Raw genomic sequence first — 6870 nt, 5'->3', positions numbered from 1 at the left:
GCCACTGGGTGGCTCCTGCTCGTGCAAACAGAGCAACATAGTTAATGTTCACTCTAACAGGGCATCTTAGGTTTCTATTGCTGTGATAAAACACCATGACCAAAGAGTTCTTGTTGGTGGGAAGGTTTATTTCAGTTTACAGCTTGTAGTCTATCATCCGGGGAAGTCAGGGCAGGAACCTGGAGGTAAGAACCGAAATTGTAGCTGTGGGAGGTCACTGCTTCCTGGCTCGATCCCCATGCCTTTGCTCAGTCTGATTTCTTAGACCATCCAGGATCACCACACAGGGTAGCACCACCCCTGTGTGCTCCGCCCTCCGACATCAATCACTGATCAAGATAAGGCACCACAAACTGTCTGGTGGGGGGCATTTTTTCAATTGAATTTTCCTCTTCCAAAATGGCTCTGCAACATCTTCTGGTGTGTGTGTGTGTATGTGTGTGTGTGTGGTATGTGTGTATGTATGTGTGTGTGTGTGTGTGTGGTGTGTGTGGTGTGGTGTGTGTGTGTGTGTGTGTGTGGTATATATGTGTATGTGTGTGTGTGTGTGGTATATATGTGTATGTGTGTGTGTGTGTGAGAGAGAGAGATTTCTCTCTCTCTCATATATTATACATATTATCATATATATGATATGTATATACATACACACACACATATATATATTATCATATATATGATATGTATATACATACACATATGTATGTATATATATATACAGGGTAGTATGTATAATGTATACACACTCACACTTATAAGAGAGAAATATCTTACATATATCTTACATAAGCCATAGCTTACATACGAACACAAAATCTAGCCAACACACAAGGCTGAAGCCACCATGGTGACACACAAATGGGTCTATATCCAAGCACTTGTAAGGCAGGATAAGGCAGAATGTTCGTAAGTTTAAAGCCACCCTGAGCTACACAGGGAAACCCTGCCACAGAACGAAGGCAGCTTAGTGGACTCCACAGCCTGGTCGGTACAGTGAGACTCTGAGGGTCAGAGGGCATCTGTCTCAGAGAGGGAGAGAGGAAGAGAGATACTCTGCCTCAAAAAGGAGAGAGAAGAAAGAAAGAAGAAAAAGATAAGGTGGGAGAAGAGAAAGGAACTGGGAAAGAAGATCAGGAAGAAAACAAAAATGAAAATGTCTTTTTTATTTTTAATCATTTACTGTCTTTCACACAAAGTACCATGTAGCCCAAGCTGGCCTTCAACTCCGTACACATAGTGGAGGATGAGCCTGAACTCCTAATCCTCCTGCCTCTACCTCCCATGTGCTGTGATTTTATAGATGTAGACACCCTGCTCAGTTTTACTGTCAATTTGATGCAAACTTGAGTCAGGTAGGAAGAGGGAAGTCCCACGTGAGCAGTTGCCCAGATCTGCCGGGCCTGGATGTCTGTGAGAGTTGTTTTGGTTGTTGAAGGGCCCAGCCTACTGTGGACTAAGCAGGTGGTCCTGGGCTGTGAAAACAGCTACCTGGGCGTGGACTTGTGAGAAAGGCAGAGGAAGACTTCCATGGGTCCTGCCTGGGGGTCCTGCCAGGGAACCCCAACAGTCCTCAACAGAACTGTGACCTCTACATGGAAGCTGTATAAGCCCTTTCTGCCCCAAGCTGGTTTTAGCCAGAGCATTTACCACAGCACCAGAGACCAGATTGTAATGGTAATCCACCACATGAGGTTCAAAACTTGGTTCTTTGGAACATCAACAAACTTGACAAAATTGTATTTAGAGAGATGGACTAAGAAATAAAAAAGAGCCGGGTGGTGGTGGCGCACGCCTGTAATCCCAACATTTGGGAGGCAGAGGCAGGCGGATTTCTGAGTTCGAGGCCAGCCTGGTTTATAGAGTGAGATCTGGGATAGCCAGAGCTACACAGAGAAACCCTGTCTCAGAAAAAAACAAAACAAAACAAAACAAAATAAAACAAAGAAATAAAAGAGTTGAGAAGACTCAAATCACTAAACGATTCTGAAGAAAGGAAAAGAGTCCTAAGTGTGTAGGGGGAAACCACATGTTCAACACATTGAAACACCTAAATAAAATGATCAAAATCTTAGAATCACAGAACTCAAGAGGCCCTTATCTTGTTGTAAAGACAAGGTCTCACTATAAAGCTTGTCTAGGCTTGAATTCACAGTGTAGACCAGGCTGGCCTCACACTGAGACCTACCTGTCTCTGCCTCTGCCTCTGCCTCTGCCTCTGCCTCTGCCTCTGCCTCTGCCTCTGCCTCCTGAGTGCTTTGATTAGAGGGAGGTGTTGCAATACCTGGCCTGGCCCCTCCCCCTCTCTTTATAATTCTTACATTTTTATCTGCTTTGGGTTGAGCGTATTATGCACCCATGCCACAGCACACACACAGGTGGGAGTCAGAAAATAACTCGTGGGACGGGGGTTTTCTCCTTCTACCGTGTGGATCCCAAGGACTGAACTCAGGTCACCAGGACTGGTGGCAAGCACCTCCTTCTGCGCCAGCTCATGGATTTTAAAGTAAGAAGAAAAATCTACTCCCATGCCCACTGCTCACGTACTCACCACAACCACCGGTCCACCCCTTCCTTCCCCACCCCTGTCACTCGCCCTGACATATGCCCACATCCATGCTAGGGCTTGGGTTCAGCCTGGCCTGCCCAGCCCTGGCCATCCAGCTGTACCGGCCCCTGAGGGGCCCCTTTGGAGCAGGCCTGTGTTGACCACTCTCTGAACAGGCTTCTGTCTGGTACTAACTGGCCATTACCAGAGATGTCCCATGACCATCCCCTTACACACACACACAGAGGGAGAGAGGGAGGGAGGGAGGGAGGAGACAGAGACAGAGAGAGGTGAGGGAGGAGGAGGAGAGAGAGAGAGAGAGAGAGAGAGAGAGAGAGAGCAGTCAGTACCATGCCTACTCATTGCCAAGGACCACAATCTATAGGAAGGAAATGCAAGGTAAACAGTTACCTACAGTCCTAGGAACCATGCCTACTACTAACCACCTACCTGCCTTAGGCCGTGGCCTAGCCTGTGCCCCTAAACACTACACTAGACAGTGACACCCAAAGGTTTTCTTAGGAGGGTGTCTGGCAGTGACAGGCCAGCCCACACTTGCTGGCCAGGGGTCCCTTGGGTGCAACACGTGGACCCTTCCAAGACCACATACACTGCCCCACCTCCATGCAGTCTTGAGTGCCCAAAGTTGTCAGCTCAGCAGAGTTGGGTAGACCTTGGGGTCCCTGGCTTGTTTCTCCATCCCAAACCTCCTTCCTGTCTGGTCCCCAGCCTGGGGTTGGGGGAGGTTCTGATCAGTGCCTCTTGTCTTGGAGATAGATCCGGTGCTTGGCGCTGCCTTCAGTAGGCAGCAGCCTCCTGCACACTGGCTTTTTTAGTCATTTATGGGGAAAAAAGTAAAACTTTGCAAATCCTGAAAAAAAAAAAAAAAGAAGAAAAATCTGAGACCTGTACAGGAGCTAATGTGCACGTTTTGCTGATGAATGTTGAGGCAGGGGTAATTCCAAACATGTGCCACCACTGTTTGTTTATCACCACGGAACTTGGGAGGCAGAGGCAGGAGAATCAGTCTGAGGTCATTCCTGGCTACACAGCAAGTTCCAGACCAGCCTGAGACTCTATCTCAAAAAAAAAAAAAAAAAAAAAAAAAAAAAAAGGTATGTTGGTAACACTGCACCAGTCACAGTGCAGAGGCAGAAGGATTGCTGTGAGCAAGACCAACCAGATCCATATTACTAAACCTTCTCTCAAAAACCAAAAGAAAAAAATAATGACAAAATAAGATAATGAAGAACTGGAGGTACTTGATACAGCACTTGTGTAGCATCTGCAAACCCTGAAGTTCATTCCCAGGACCAAGACAGGAGGGAGAAAAAGTCATATAGCCCGGTGGTAGCACACATCTTTAATCCCAGCACTTGGGAGGCAGAGGCAGGTGAATCTCTGTGAGTCTGAGACCAGCCTGGTCTACAGAGTCAGTTCCAGGACAGCCAGGGCTACACAGAGAGTCCCGTCAAAGATCAGGGGGAGGGTGTGTGTGTGTGTAAAGTATACATTAACAGTTTGACAACATAGGCAGGAAGACGGCTTACTCGGTGGGTAAAGGTGTAGACCGCCAAGGCTGACAGCCTGAGTCAGATCCCCAGAACCCACGCGGTAGAGAAAGAGAACCGACTCTCCATGGTTGTCCTCTGACCCCCATGCAGGCAGGCAGGCTGCTGTGCACGTGTGTCCCTGCCCATGTGAATGTTGAAGCTTCGTAATGAACCCTTGACAACGCGGGAACAGTACTTGGTGTTACTTTGAGAAGTCAGGCCGGCGATTAAGCAAGGCTGCCATTGTCCCAGAGTCACGGAGCACAGTTAAAACTGATGAGTCAATTAATAATCGTATCAAAAGTTTTAACAGTACAAAGGTAAATACTTAGAAAGATAATAAAATCTAACGATAAGAGAGGAGGTGGGGGAGGGGTGGTTCAGTGGGTACAGGCACATTAGGCCACGTCTAAGAACATGAGGAGTTTGATCCCTGGGACCCACATGGTGAGGAGAGGAAAGCTGTCCTCTGAACTCTATACATACCCTCATACACTGTGGCACTCTTGTGTACACACACACACACACACACATACACACACACTAGATAGATAGATAGATATAGATAGATACATAGATAGATAGATAGACAGACAGACAGACAGGCAGATAGATAAGTGTATTTATAAAAACAATATAATTGCAGGTAGAACTCTTGTCATTGCCTAGCCCACTGTCCCTTGAAGCGTCCCCAAATAAACCTGATTTTTGCCACCAAAGGGACATTGGACTATCATAATGCCAACGTGTCCCTAGACAAAAATAACAAGAACAAGTTATCAATTAAGAAATTACGCTGGACTCGGTGGCACACACCTTTAATTCCCACTCTTGGGAGGCGGACGGGGGAAGGGTTGGGAATTCCAGCCAGCCTTGGTGACCCTGTCTCTGAAAACAAATACATAGAGTGACTTCGTTGGTAGAGCACCTGCTCGCACGTCTAAAGCCCCGTGTCTTACCTCAGCTGTGACATAAGCTGGGTGTGGTAGCGTACTGACCCATGGGAGATAATTATTGACAATCATGCTGATTAAACCAATTAAAAGCTGGGAGCTTGCTGTTCTTTTCTTTTGATGGGAAACAGGAGTCACTGAACTAGAGGAAAAGGGAGTCTGGGGGAGGGACTAGGAGGAGTGGAGAGATAGGAAACTGTGGTCGGGCTATAATGTAGGCGAGAGAATGGAAGTTTAAAATAAGGGGGAAGGGCAGATCTTTTTTACTGGTGACCAGACTGGCGTGGACTTGTGTTTCTGAAAAGTCTCCTGGTGTCCGAGCTCAGCAATCCGGAGTTTTTGAAGGCAAAACAGCCCATAAAAGCCGTAATTTACACAAAGCTAGATAGAGGACAGAGTAACCTTGAGACGTTCATTCCTGACAGAATATGGTAGTTATTTTAGATATCACTTGCTAATTATTTTGGTTACTACATCCAGACCCTGGTCACAGCCATGGACCAGGAAGGCGTCATTGTGGGAAAAGAAGATAGAGAGCTGAGAACTGTCTAAAACAACCACAGCAGGGAGGCAGAACACGATGACACGACCTTCATCCTCTGAGTGGGACACACTGCAATCCTAGAACTTTCTGGAAGCGGAGGTTAGGATGATCAGGAAATCGTGGTCATCCTCGGCTATGTGGCAAGTTCCAGGATAGCCTGAGCTATTCAGAAATGGTGTCTCCAGAACAAAGAAATTGAAATTCCTTTCAAAACTGGGTGGAAGAGCAGACTTCCGGCCTCCTAAAACATCTCTGGCCTGCTTGCCTGTTCCCAGAAACCAGGTTCCCAAAGGCTCTGGGCATCCTGACAGGGTTTCTGTTTGCAGGTTAGCTGTGCATCTTGGATGTCTGCTTGAGAACAGCTAAATGAGGTCACGTGAAGTGCTATCCATGGTCAACAGCTGAAGACTACTCCCAGCTCAGTCTACAGGTAAGAGCAGGTTACCTGAGATGTGAATCAGAAACCTAGATTGCTTGTATTTCTTTGGCTGCGGCTCTAGAGACATCCAGTATGCACACAGAGTGGCACAGGAAAGAGAGGACCTGCCTGAGATTCCCCTGCCTTGACTGTGGGAGCTTGCAGAGTTAGTCTTGTATGTGGCCTGGCATCCTAGGGCCAACTAGAGCTCCTAGCTTAGCAAGTCTGTGATGTTGGGGATACCAAGGTGGGGTGTTGAGTGGCCCTGACCTATTGTTAGTTCCATATTAGGACATGGGAGGTCTCTTTTGCTAACATACACACACACACACACACACACACACACACACACACACACACACACATGCGCTGCTAAATACCATCTCATTTAATCCTTACTCAGACCATCGCTGGAGTCAGCCTTTGTTATCAAGGCAATGGAACAGGCAGGAAGCCATGACAGGCAGAGACATCGCCCACAGATGATGATGATTGCTCACTTCCTAGGTTTCATCAAGGCTCTGGACTTCATACGACAACTCTCACCTTGAAGTCAGGGTATTTAGTGAACCACTACCTCCCAAGGCTGGGGAGATACCTCCATGGTTAAAGTGCTGGTCCCGCAAGTGCAGGAGCCATATTTTGTAACCTCAGATCCCAGCTAAATGCTAAGTGTAGGTAGTCGGCTGCCTGGTTAGTAAGAGAAACCACATCGGTGAGCTCTGGGTTGGATTGAGTGACCTTGCCTCAGGAATAAAGTAGAAGACCAATGAAGAATGATCCCTGACATCCACATTCCCGCCCACTCACACATGACGGAACACAACAGAAAACGTGATAAAACACTGACCAACAGC

Source organism: Apodemus sylvaticus, chromosome 22, assembly GCF_947179515.1.
Source record: "Apodemus sylvaticus chromosome 22, mApoSyl1.1, whole genome shotgun sequence".
Lineage (NCBI taxonomy): Eukaryota > Metazoa > Chordata > Mammalia > Rodentia > Muridae > Apodemus > Apodemus sylvaticus.
This window is presented reverse-complemented; position numbering follows the sequence as displayed.